The sequence below is a fragment of the Myotis daubentonii genome, chromosome 13 (genome assembly GCF_963259705.1).
Source record: "Myotis daubentonii chromosome 13, mMyoDau2.1, whole genome shotgun sequence".
Taxonomy (NCBI): domain Eukaryota; kingdom Metazoa; phylum Chordata; class Mammalia; order Chiroptera; family Vespertilionidae; genus Myotis; species Myotis daubentonii.
The window spans coordinates 18,812,708-18,825,739 of NC_081852.1; the positions used below are offsets into that span (position 1 = coordinate 18,812,708).

Consider the following 13,032-nt stretch of genomic DNA (forward strand, 5'->3'; position numbering starts at 1 on the left):
AAAAAAAAAAGGGCAACATTATGTCAACATACTTCACAAGTTGGAATAAAGAAGATGTAGTGAATGTTTTTACTGTAGCTGTCACAGTGAGTTCAGGTGTTTTGACCCCAACAAAGAAAGACAATTATTTGAAACCTATGGAACACGCCTGGTGCTTATGTTTTTAATTAAAACAGTATCTTTCAGAAAGCTCTTCTGTAGAAGAATGTCTGCTAGTAAATGTATAGATTAAGAGAAATCACCATTTTGCAATCTCTAATGAAATTTATTCAGGCAAGGATCATCAATGGATGCTAAATTCATTAGGTGAAAGGATGATGGGGAACTGAGTATTTCATGGAATTAAAATGTCACAGATTATGTGTTGATCTCAGGGAGCAAACTATAAATTTATAATGGAAGGAACGAGCTGTCATAACCTTAACCCAGTGATTGATCACATCACTTATCATTAATAGTGGGGTCACTAATATTCTATTATGAGACAGTATGAAGTATCCAGGATCACCTATACAGTTTCCTGATGAATTTTTTTTAATGAATTAATCAAAACTTTAATTATATAACTTGCTGCCTATAGGAAATGCAGAGAATAGGAGAACAAGTTCAATGATACACTGAGAAAGCAAACAGACAAATCCATAGATGGGACATTTTACAGGATAAGTAGCTTGGTCTCTTCAGTAAGTCAATTTCATGATAAAGTGGGAGGGGGAAAATGACCAAGAATACTATACAGACCTTAACAGGATTCTGTTTTGAATAAACCAGGTATAAAAGACATTTTGGGGACAACTGAAGAAATTTAAATATTTTAAGAATTAGATAATATTAAGAATTAACAAATTGATAAGAAAAATATCCTTAATTTTTAGCAGTTAGTCCTGAAGTATTTAGGGGTGAAATGACATGATACTTATAATTTACTTTAGAATTCTTAAACAAATTAGAGTGAAGCAAAATGGCAACATATTAATTATATCTAGATGTATTAAGTATTTCTACTTTTTTGACTGTTTGAAAATTATAAGAAACAGTCCAAATAAATCCCTATTTTACTTTGATGTAAGATGACAGGGTAACAAAAGTTGAACATTAAAAATATATAATTAAAATACACAATGTTTTTCTAGAATTAAACATCTTTAGGGTACAATCTGATGAACAATTATTATACACCATAATGCTGTTGCAACAGGGTATCAAATGACAAAAACACTTCAATGCAACCAAATCCTCTCCCTTTCTCTACTCTGCTTTGTGCATGTATTTTAATGTTAGGACTAGTACAGAAAATGGAGGCAATATCACTTTTCAACTCTACTTCCCTCTTGAAAATGAAAAAAACTGCAGACAACTGTCAAGAGCCTCTACATCTTAACTTACATTCCTCCAAAATTATCTCTGCCAAGAGATATTAATAGAAGGATGGGATTTGAGTCCAAGTAGTGAGCAGATCCAACTCAACTGAAACAACGCTGCACCAAACCATGTAAGGCAGAAAGTACAGCCAATGTCTCCAGCACAGATTTGGGTCCTATCTACATGTTAAGGAAAACACTGGGGAAAAAGTATGTATGCACGGATGGTCCCATATATTAATAAAATATAAAGTTAAAGAACCATTTTGAGGGTTTAAAAAGTTTGAAATGGACGATTACAGCTCAACACCGAAGTTGATAGGAAGTGAGTGATAAGCTGAAAGTATAACTCCTCAGGCTGTTCACTAGAGAAGCATAGGGTGATCGATTTAGCCTCAGTAATGTAGATGATACAACAGAATTTTGTAGACAACATAGTCAATAATATTTGCTGACCTAGATATCAAGGAAAAGGATAAAGTTCAAAAGATATCAATGTAGTATTTCTCCAAGTTGTCCAATCCAAGAATTAACCCAGCTAATTCTTTTTTTTTTTTTTTTTTAATCCTCATTTGAGGATACTTTTTCCATTGCTTTTCATAGAGAGAGGAAGGGAGGTAAGGAGGGAGGGAGGGGAACATCAAATGTGAGAGAGACATATCAACTAGTTTCCTCCCACAGGTGTCCCAACTGGGGGTGGGGAGCGAACAGCAACCCAGATACGTGCCCTTACTGGGAATTGAACCCGTGACCATTCAGTGAGCCGGCTGACACTCTAAGCACTGAGCCACACCAGCCAAAGCACCAAGCTAATTCTTATATAAAAACGATAACTGAGTCCTAGCTGGGTAACTCAGTTGGTTAGAGTGTCATCCCAATATGCCCTTGTTGTAGGTTCTACCCCTCCATCCCCAGTCAGGGCACATACTAAAAGCAACCAATGAATTCATGCTAAGAACAACAAATAGATCTCTTTCTCTCTAAATTCAATAAATAAAAAAATTTAGAAAAAGATATCCGAAAAGCTCTGTTAGAAATACTTATTTATATGCAACTTTCAGAGACATGAAAGAACCCCAAAGACCTACAAGACAAATATGAAGAATCTGTATGACTAAAATTGCACTAAGACACAAAAACTCAAAGTTCACATATGGTAGTTAAATTGCTCTTTTAATATCCAAATTTACTCATACAAACCTAAGAAGTAATTAACTGTGACCTGCTTTGGTATAGTAGAACTGACAAATTGCAAGACACACATATAAATGTCAGATCATTATTCTTTAAGGGAGCCAGGCACTAGGACACTTGTCCATCTGTAAACTATTGCAAGTGCTAACATATTTCTGACTGAGGAAGGACATGCTGAAGAAAAGTCAACTCAATTTTCTATCTTCACGTCCCCCTCGCACAGATTTGCAGAACTGTGCCCTATCACCGAAAAGCTAAAGCACTTGTTCTATGACTTAAAAAGATCTTATCTCCTGACTTCCTCTCACCTTCCTTTGATCTTGGACGGGTGCCCCAGTCACTCCATTAGAGAAAGCAGATGGCTCATCTCACCCCCGACTTTCCCACCACAGCTAACCTCTGATCTGAAGGTGTCTGCAGATACATTGATGGAACAACATTTATTATTTTCCTCTCAGCAAAACAAATAAAACAACATAGGGAACAGTTTGACCCAGTAAGGATTTTAAGCAGAATTTTAGTGTTCAGATTCACTGCATGGAGGGACAGAAAGAAAAGGCATTAGGTCAGAAAGTAGGGAAGAAAAGGGGACATGGAAGAGTAAGTGGTCAGAAGAGGGAGAAGTGGGCAAAGAGTAAGGCCCATTCCAAATATCAAAAGTAATTCCAAGTGAACTGATCACACTAAATTGAAAAGGACTTTGTAGTGTGCCTTTGCAGTAAGAGTGAGAAAAGAAAACAAGCAAGTCCCCATCTGTGCTGCCCCAGGGCGCCACGTACTGAGTTTCACAAACCTAATGAAGCAGTCAGGTTAAAATCCAATGGCAGAGTGGATGTGTCATGTGGAGAACAGGGAAGGTTAGAATAGAGAAGCAGGGCGGTTCCTAATGCAGGTGATTATCCATGTGATAATCATTATATTTACAGGCTTTCCATTTTAGATCTGACATCAGAAATCACAAAGGAGGAGGGATTAAGGAAATAAACAACCGACACAGAGGCTCTCCTGCTCCCCTGAGAGTGTAGCACTTTCATTCATGCATGACAAGCAACAAAAGCAAAATCAAACAGGCCAGGAAAGAGTATTTCTGAGAAGGCTGCATTTCACATTAACACTTCTTTCCATTTTGATAACTTTCACTATTATTCAGCTTCTCAGACAGGTTACATTTTCAGAATCAGTTCCCATTGTTGTCTATACTATAATACAGTATCATTTTTGGTTTACAATGAATGATACTCACATCATATGTCTTTTACAACAACAAAGTCATTTTTTCCTTCCTGGAATTGAGTGTTGTGAATAAAATGACATATAATTAAAGTCTTAGACGCTCATCACACCATGCTATTTAGGATTTGCAGTAGGCTCGCTGCTTCACTGACCAGGCTAAAAGGGTTCCAGTGAAAAAACAACCAAATACAGTTTTTGAATGGAGGTTTAAAAAAAATCTAAAATTCATGGTTAATGAAAACTATGGAATACTTATGTTAAGAGCTATTTAAAGGGATTAGCAAGCCACTATTAAATAGCATAATCCTCAGATTATGCAGGAAAGAAAGGAGAAACTCAAGTGCTTGTTCGTGTGTATGTATGAAAGACAACTATCTCCTTTATAGTAGTTCCTCCTTATCCATGGTGTAGCTTTTTGCAGTTTCAGTTACATATGGTCGAAAACATTAAATGGAATATTCCAGAACTAAACAATGCATTCATTTTAAACTGAGTGACGTTCTGAGTAGCAAGACGCTATCTTGCACTGTCCTGCTCCATCTCGCCCAGACTCTTTGCCCAGCTTATCAGAGTGTACATCCTATCTGACCATTAGTTACTTGGTAGCCTTCTTTTTTTTTCAATGCTCACCCAAGGACATGTTTATTGATTTTTTTTTTTTTTTTTTTTTTTTAGAGAGAGAGGAAGAGAGAGAAACACCAATCAGCTGCTTCCTGTATTCACCCCTGCCAGGATTGAACCCCCAACCTAGGTATGTGCTCTGACGGGGAATTGAACCTGCAACCTTTTTTTTTTTGGTGTACGGGATGACACTCCAACCAACTGAGCCACCAGGCTGGGGCTTGACAGCCTTCTTGGTTATCAGATCGACTGCCTCATTATCATGGTACTTATATTCAAGTTACTCTTATTTTACATAATAATGCTATATTCATATAACTTTCATTATAGTAATATTATTATAACAGTTCTATTTTATTATCAGTTCTTGTTAATATCTTACTGTAACTAGTTTATAAATTAATCACAGTATGTATATATAGGGAAAAACAGTATATATATATATATATATATATACACACATAGTATATATGTACATCAACACTAATAAAAGAGAAAAATGGTAATTGGCGTACGAGCTACCCTTTTCATTGGCTAATCAGGGCTATATGCAAATTAACTGCCAACTAAGATTGGCAGTTAACTGCCAACTAAGATTGGCAGTTAACTGCCAACAAGATGGCGGTTAATTTGCATATGTAGGCACAATGCAGGGAGGCGAAAGGGAAAGCAGGAAGCAGCCCCCTGCCACTGACAGTGATTGGAAACCCAGGGGGGAGCTAAGAGCTGGGGGGCAGGGCAAAGGCGGCCCTGAGGCCGCCTTTGCCCTGCCCCCCAGCCATGATAGGAGGGAGAATCAGGTGCCTTTTCCGCCCTGGCCAGTGATAGCAGGAAGTAGGGGTGGAGCCAGCGATGGGAGCTGGGCACGGTCGAAGCTGGCAGTCCCAGGAGCTAGGGGTCCCTTGCCTGGGCCTAAAGCGAAGCCCACGATCGTGGGGCCGCTACAGCTGCGGGTCCCCGCTGCCCGGGCCGGATGCCTAGGCCAGAGGCGTCAGGCCTGGGCAAGGGGCCGATCCTGTGATTGGAGGGTGATGGGGGTCAACGCCTGAGGGCTCCCAGTATGTGAGAGGGGGCAGGCTGGGCTGAGGGACACTCCCCCCCGCCCTACACACCCAGTGCACGAATTTCGTGCACCGGGCCCCTAGTAGTATATAAGTACATAAACAGTATATATGTACATAAAATATGTACATAGTACATATGTACGTTATATATATGGAGAGAGACAGAGAGAGAGAGAGAGAGAGAGGGAAAAGCATGTTTGGTACTATCCATAATTTCAGGCATCAACTTGGGGTCTTGGAACATATTCCCCTCCGATAAGAGGGAACTACTCCATTTTTTAAAAATAAATCTTTATTGTTTAGATTATTACAGTTGTTCCCCTTTTTTCCCCCCATAGCTCTCCTCCACCCAGTTCCCACCCTACCCTCTGCCCTTACCCCTCCCCGTCCTCATCCATAGGTGTATGTTTTTTGTTGCCTTGTCATACACATGGAAAATGTAGCTATTTCCATCCGTGATGTGTCCCTGTGTTCGGCCTCTCAGGGACCGTCTCAGCCTCCCAGGGGCCGTCTCAGCCTCACAGGGGCCGTCATAGCCTCGCAGGGGCCATCGCAGCCTCGCAGGGGGCACCGCATCCCACGTTGGGGGTGAAGTTGCGAGACAGAAGCTCTTCTCGCTGTCTCTCCTGCTGCTCCCTTGCATATCGCTGATGTTGGAAGTTTCTGAGAGCAGTCTGCAGGTGCTGGACATCATACTTTAACTGGTCAACACGAAGTTTGGTATTCTGTCTTTTGTTGGGCGGCTCCTTACTGGACAAAATCTCCAGGCATTCTTGCTTGCTGAATATCTGGTATGCTTGCTTGGATTTCGTTTTCTACTAAGTGCACAGACTGCTTGTCTGCTGTCTCCCGGCGTCCCATATGAGACTAGATCTGGTGGACCTGTTTGTGCGTTTGCTGGTACAGCGGTTCCATGTTGCCGGCCCAGCCGGGTCCGGTTCTGGCTTCCTCCGAACCTGATTCTGCTTCTTCGGGAGCTACTGCATTATATTGAAAACTATTTTCTCTGCATTTTGTCCAATTATATCCCAGTTATAATATATAAAGTAGAATTATTTGTAATCAATATTAAACTATAACTATAATATCCGTATTCTTATTTCAATTCCAATTATTGGTTACCAGTTATTTTTTAAAAATATGTTTTTATTGATTTCAGAGAGAGGAAGGGAGAGGGAGAGATAGAAACATTGATGAGGGAGACACACAGATTGGCTGCCTCCTGCATGCCCCGTACTGGGGATTGAGGCCCTAACCCAGGCTTGTGCTCTGACCAGGAATTGAACTGGTGACCTCCTGGTGCATGGGATGATGCTCAACCAATTGAGCCACACTGGTCAGGCACCACTCTACTTTTTAATCTTAGACATCAGGAGTCTTGAGAGTAGGCTAAACTTCATGGACTGAAATAAAAAGGGAAAAGGGTCTCACTCAGGACCAAAGAAAGGTAACTTCTATCTGCAGAAAGCAACATATTCATCCAAAATAAACTACTTTTTCTCCAACACAAGAAGAAGCAGAAAATTCACTGGGAGCCCCCATGGTCCTCACTCAAGTAGTACAAGTCCAGAGCTTTGGGAAAACCCAATGGATAATGGAGCCACCAAAACAGTTCTGCTGTTTTACTTTGTTCATCTCTCCTCCTAACAAGTTTTTAACCCACTAAATATAGTTTTGTCCAACAGTTACTATTATCTTAGAGTTATACCTCTGCTACAACTACAGACCTTATAATGGTATTAGACTTTGACTGAATAATTTCAAAGAATTTGAAGCAACACTGTAAATCCTAAATGGCGTGATGTATATGAGAGTTTAAGAAAGAATGTTATCTGTCTCTCTCCATATAAATCTATGTATAAAAATATCTCTGTAATATAAAATTTATATGTTTGTGTATACATCGAGATGTATAATGCTCTTTTTGAATGGCTTTAATTGCCAGATAGTACTGGTCAGGAGGTAGTTACAGGCAGATGGAAAGGGTACAGAATGGTTTAGAATCAGAAGACCTACAATAAAGACTACAATGAATTTTACAGTTCATCTGTTAAGTAATCTTGAGCAAGTCACTCAGGATATCAATGAAATCAAGGCCAACAATACCTATTTCAGTGGACTGTTGCTAGGAATAATTAAAATATTTAATGTGAAACTGTAAAATCATTTTGCCTACTGAATTCAAGTTCTTGGTAAGATCTCTGGGTAGTTTAAACAAATGAGTTCCAGAGCATCCAGAGTACCTTCACTGATTTGTCCTATCTGTAGATCACAGGTATAGTAGGCAGCCTCCAAATCAGCTCCCAATGGCCCCCGACTACTGTATCCAGATCCTTGTACAATTCCTGCGCCTTGAGTGTAGGCTGGACCTAGTAACTTGCTTCTAACAAATATATGGCAAAAGTGATGGAATGTTTTGTTCAACCATCCTCTTGCTTCCACACTCTCTCAGCTCACTCTGAGGGAAATAAGCTGCCATGCTGTGAGTACCCCTCTGGAGAGGCCCATGGCTAACAGTGAGAATATAGCTTTGTGAGTGGGTTTGGAAGTGAATCATCTCCCGGCAACAATACTACTGCAGACCTGGCTGACCTCGTGGTTATGAGAGACTCGAGTCAGAGGCGTCAAGCTAAGCTGTGCCTGGATTCGCTATCCACATTTTATATATGAGGAGCCTAAGTAACATGGCCAAATTCAGATATTTTCTCATCCAGATGTTAATTCTTAAAAACAACAATACTTAATAAAAATCAAATCAAAGCAAGCATGGTTAGTAGATCAATCATAGGGTGAGAAAAATATGAAAAAAATATTTAGATATATATTATCTAAAGGGTTTTGGATAACCATTTCATCAACACAAATAAACTTGGATATGTTATCTTTTGCATGAAATTCCTTTGTTGGCATCAAGTTTAGTTTCAATTTACAATGTGTTTCGTTATGCCAAAGCAATGGTTACCTTACTGAGATTAGAATAAGATATTTGAGTAGTGCTAGAATCCCTGGGTGAGAAATATATTATTGAGTCAAAATCTAATCATTATAAGGTCTGCAACAGCTTTAGCTGTGATATACCTCTAAGTCATGCTGATATTTAATCATAAAGAACTACCTGCTGTTTATTTCTTTTCATACAATATATCATAGAAGACATGTTGCTTAAACCTCTAAATATGTCCTCATGCTGTCCTTCAGACTACGAATTACCTTTTCTTTATGCTATCTACAAAATTATTTATATACTTTCTCAGGAGACTGTATTAGTTTTATACTATTTTTAATATTGTACTATTTTGATGAGAAAAGTTTTAACTTGTAAGTAAAGTAAATGAAGACTGCTTTTAAAAATAAATTTCATTCACAAAAATATCTACACTGGCTTTTCCAAGGAATATAACATAAGTTTTTGGAGATTTTCAACCTGGGCTGTGACATTTATTACCATGTGCTTCCCGTCTGCAGAATGCTGAATAGAATTATTATTTAGCATTTACTGAGTGCCAAAAAAATCTGTGGAGCAATGTATAAGCTATAAAGACACTCATGGAGCGTATCCAATAGGTTTACTATAACAATAAGATAGACAGTATATAAATTACACCTCAATAAACGTGACTGGAAAAAAACATTAGCAGCCAAAACACAAGCCAAAAAAACTGGTTTAGTTTAGAATATACTTAACCCTTTCATAAAGTGATTTATTAGCTGATGTGTCTATCCTCACAAGAAGAGTTGTTCATTCCCACCTTTAACCATATTTAACAGTGGTTACGGAAGAAAAACAAAGTTAGGAAAAGTGCACTATCAAAATTTGATTGATTAGCTATTTGGGCTACTTCTAGAACAACCCAAGTTTTTCAGTTACTGAAGAAAGAGAAGAGAGATGACAGCATAAGAACATTCTCAGGGTAGCAGGGCTCTTGTTAGGTATTTTATTTCAATTTATAATGAAATAATGTACTTGGCACACATGAGGCACTCAACAAATGTCAATTATTTTCTTTAACTCATTTGATTTTATTGATCATAAAAATCCCATAAAATAGGTACTTTTCTAATTTCACAGGTGAAAATCTAAAGGTTCAGAGAAATGAAAGTATGTCCAAGACCACAGAGCAGGTAATTATTATAGCTAGTATTTGGATCAGAGGTGTTTTTGAATGGTCTATGCTGGTCAGCTACTGATGAACTCTTTCAGCGTTTATATGTCTAAAAAAGTCTTCATATCATTTTCGGTTTTGAAAGGTATTTTTTTGTGGATATAGCATCATAGGTTGACAGTTTTTTCTTTCAGTGCTCTACCTTGCATTGTTTTAGATGAGAAAACTGCTGTCATTCTTTTCTTTGTTTCCCTATAATGTGTCTTTAAAAAACTGACTGCTTTAAAGATTTTTTTCTTTATCACTGATTTCATGCAATTTGATGATGTTCCCTGATATAGTTTTTTTCCTTGTTTCTTCTGCTTGTGTTCATTGAGCATCTGAATTTGTGGGTTTATAGATTTTATCAAATTTGGAACAGTTGCAGCCGATATCAACTTTAAATATTTTTCTGTTCTCCCACCCCCTTCCCTAAACTCCAAATATGTATATTAGGTCACTTGAAGCTGTCCTATTGTTTGCTGGTTTCCCCCCCCTCAATACTTTTTGGATAGCTTTTACTGCTATGTTGTCAAGATCACTTACTACTATTTTTTCTTCTTCAGTGTCTAATCTCATCCAGCACATTTTTGATCTCTAGAAGTTGAAGGATTTTTTTTTTTTTTGTATTTTTCATATCTTTCCTTAACCAGCTTATGCATTCTTTTACTTTCTGGAAATACAGAATATGTTTAGAAATGCTAATCCCTGTCAAATAATTCTAACACCTGTGTCATTTTAAAATATATTTCTATTGATTGTTTTTTTTCTCATATGGGTTGTACTTTCTGATTCCTTGCATGCCTGATAACTTCTGACTGGATGCTTTATAAATCTTACGTTTTGGGGTACTAGATTTTTTAACTTTCCTTTTTGTATTTCTTATATTTTTGAGGTTTATTCTGAAATTCAGTTAGGTTACCTGAAAGTTTGATCCTTTCCAGGCTATTTTTAAGCTTTGTTGGGTGAGATGAGAGCCTACCTTAATCGAGCGCTATCCTGGTGCTCCTCCTGATATAATACCTTTTGAGTACTAAATAAAATGTCCCATTTATTAGCGGTTTCTCCACTCTAGTTATTGGGGATACAAACTTTATCAGCCTTGTGTGAGTTTGGGGGATGTCCTACCTGCTTTTTCCTGTGGTTTTAACCTTGGCCATCAATAGTTTCCTCACATACACGTGCTGATGAGTATTCAGCAGAAGAGGCTAGGGAATCCTCTGCCGATTATCTAGTGTGTGCTGTCTCTTCTCTGGCACTCTCTCTTGCAAATTATAGCCATCTTGGCCTTCTTCATTAAAAAAAAAAAAAAAGTAATTCTTTATTGGGCCTCCTTCATTTTTTAACTTTGTTTCAATTCAGTTGGACCACTGAGTTTAGGATCCCCCTTCCTGCACTGCAGACCGGAAACCCTGTTTAAGCAGAATACTATGAAAATTGTAGGGATTCCCTAATCTGTTTCCCTTCTCTCAGGGATCACTGTCCTGTGCTACCTGTTGTCTAATGTCAGAAAACTGCTATTTTATATATTTTGTCTGGTTTTACACTCTTTAAAGAAGTAGGATAAATCTGGCCCGTCTTACATTACTTCTAGCAGAAGTTCAGTGTGAGTCTGTCTTAAAGTAGAGATCCAAAAGTATCCTGGCACATTTAACCAATCTCTAAAGCTTAAAAAAGCTTAGCAGGCCAAAAACAAGAAATATTGACAATTTATCTTAAGCATCCCATACACTGCTTTTTATTTCTTATTGTATAAAGGATATAGTTCCTTTATTCATTGCTGCTGCACTAAATCATAAACATTCTACTTTACCAGGAATCTATATTTGAAACCCTCTGAAGAATAACTCTGCTCAGTTCTAAACCCTCTTTTACTCTCCATATCCTATATTATTGACATTTTCTTGTCTTTTGTCTTACCAACCAGAAAGCTCCAGATATCTCATAAAATCTTACCTTTTTTTTTGTCCGTACTTCCAACAACAGAAAGCTCTCCTACAATATGATCAATACATTATGCCTAGGGTCAGCAGCCTGCAGGACAAATTCAGCTCACTGCCTGGTTTTATAAATAAAATTCTACTGGGACACACCAAGGCTCATTCATTTATATGTTGTCTATTTTAAGCTGAATAGTTCAACAGAGATCATACTTCTGGACTTTTACAGAGGAAGTTTAAAACTAATGGAAGGATGTCAACTTCTGTGTTATGTATTAGTAGAATGTTCATAAGTTTCAAAACAAACTTTTTTCCTTTTGTATGGCGTTACCAATGAAGAACTAAAGGTGCTATGGAGAGCAGACTCCTTCCAACCTGCTAGTCTTAAGATAAGTAAAATGTATATCATTTGATGGGTCATACTTCCTTCATTCACTGGCAAAAAAACAACCCCAAGACAAAACAAACAAACAAACACCCCACCCATATCATTTATATTAATAAAAGACAAGATAAAGAACTAATTTGTAGTAGTTTAGGTAGATGTTTATGTGGGACAATGAGAACAGCATTACTGATCAGTGCCAAACATAAGACAAAAAGAGGAAGAGAAGACTTCAGGTAGGCGAGAGAGATCAGCATTCTTTTTTTTTTTTTTTTTTTTATTGCTTAAAGTATTACAAAGGGTATTACATATGTATCCATTTTATCCCCCCGCCCTAGACAGTCCCCTAGCCTCCCCTATCCCCCAGTGTCTTATGTCCATTGGTTATGCTTATATGCATGCATACAAGTCCTTTAGTTGATCTCTTACCCCCCTACCTCCTGCCCCCCAACCCTCCCCGGCCTTCCCGCTGCAGTTTGACAATCTGTTTGAGGCAGCTCTGCCTCTGTATCTATTATTGTTCAAAAGTTTATAATGGTCTCTATTGTCCATGAATGAGTGAGATCATGTGGTATTTTTCCTTTATTGACTGGCTTATTTCACTTAGCATAATGCTCTCCAGTTCCATCCATGCCGTTGCAAATGGTAAGAGTTCCTTCCTTTTTACAGCAGCATAGTATTCCATCGTGTAGATGTACCACAGTTTTCTAATCCATTCATCTACTGATGGGCATTTAGGCTGTTTCCAGATCTTAGCTATGGTGAATTGTGCTGTTATGAACATAGGGGTGCATATATCCTTTCTGATTGGTGTTTCTGGTTTCTTGGGATATATTCCTAGAAGTGGGATCACAGGGTCAAATGGGAGTTCCATTTTTAGTTTTTTAAGGAAACTCCATACTGTCTTCCATAGTGGCTGCACCAGTCTGCATTCCCACCAGCAGTGCACAAGTGTTCCTTTTTCTCCACATCCTCTCCAGCACTTGTCGTTTGTTGATGATAGCCAGTCTGACAGGTGTGAGATGGTACCTCATTGCTGTTTTGATTTGCATCTCTCGGATGATTAGTGACTTTGAGCATGTTTTCATATGT

The 13,032-nt window shown here is 38.2% G+C and overlaps 1 protein-coding gene across 2 annotated transcripts in view; it reads right to left on the reverse strand.

The window, feature by feature from the left end:
* The window catches only part of ADK (adenosine kinase), a 501,435-nt gene that overhangs the window by 100,036 nt on the left and 388,367 nt on the right, over nucleotides 1-13,032 (reverse strand). The gene's annotated exons all lie outside the window — the stretch shown is intronic.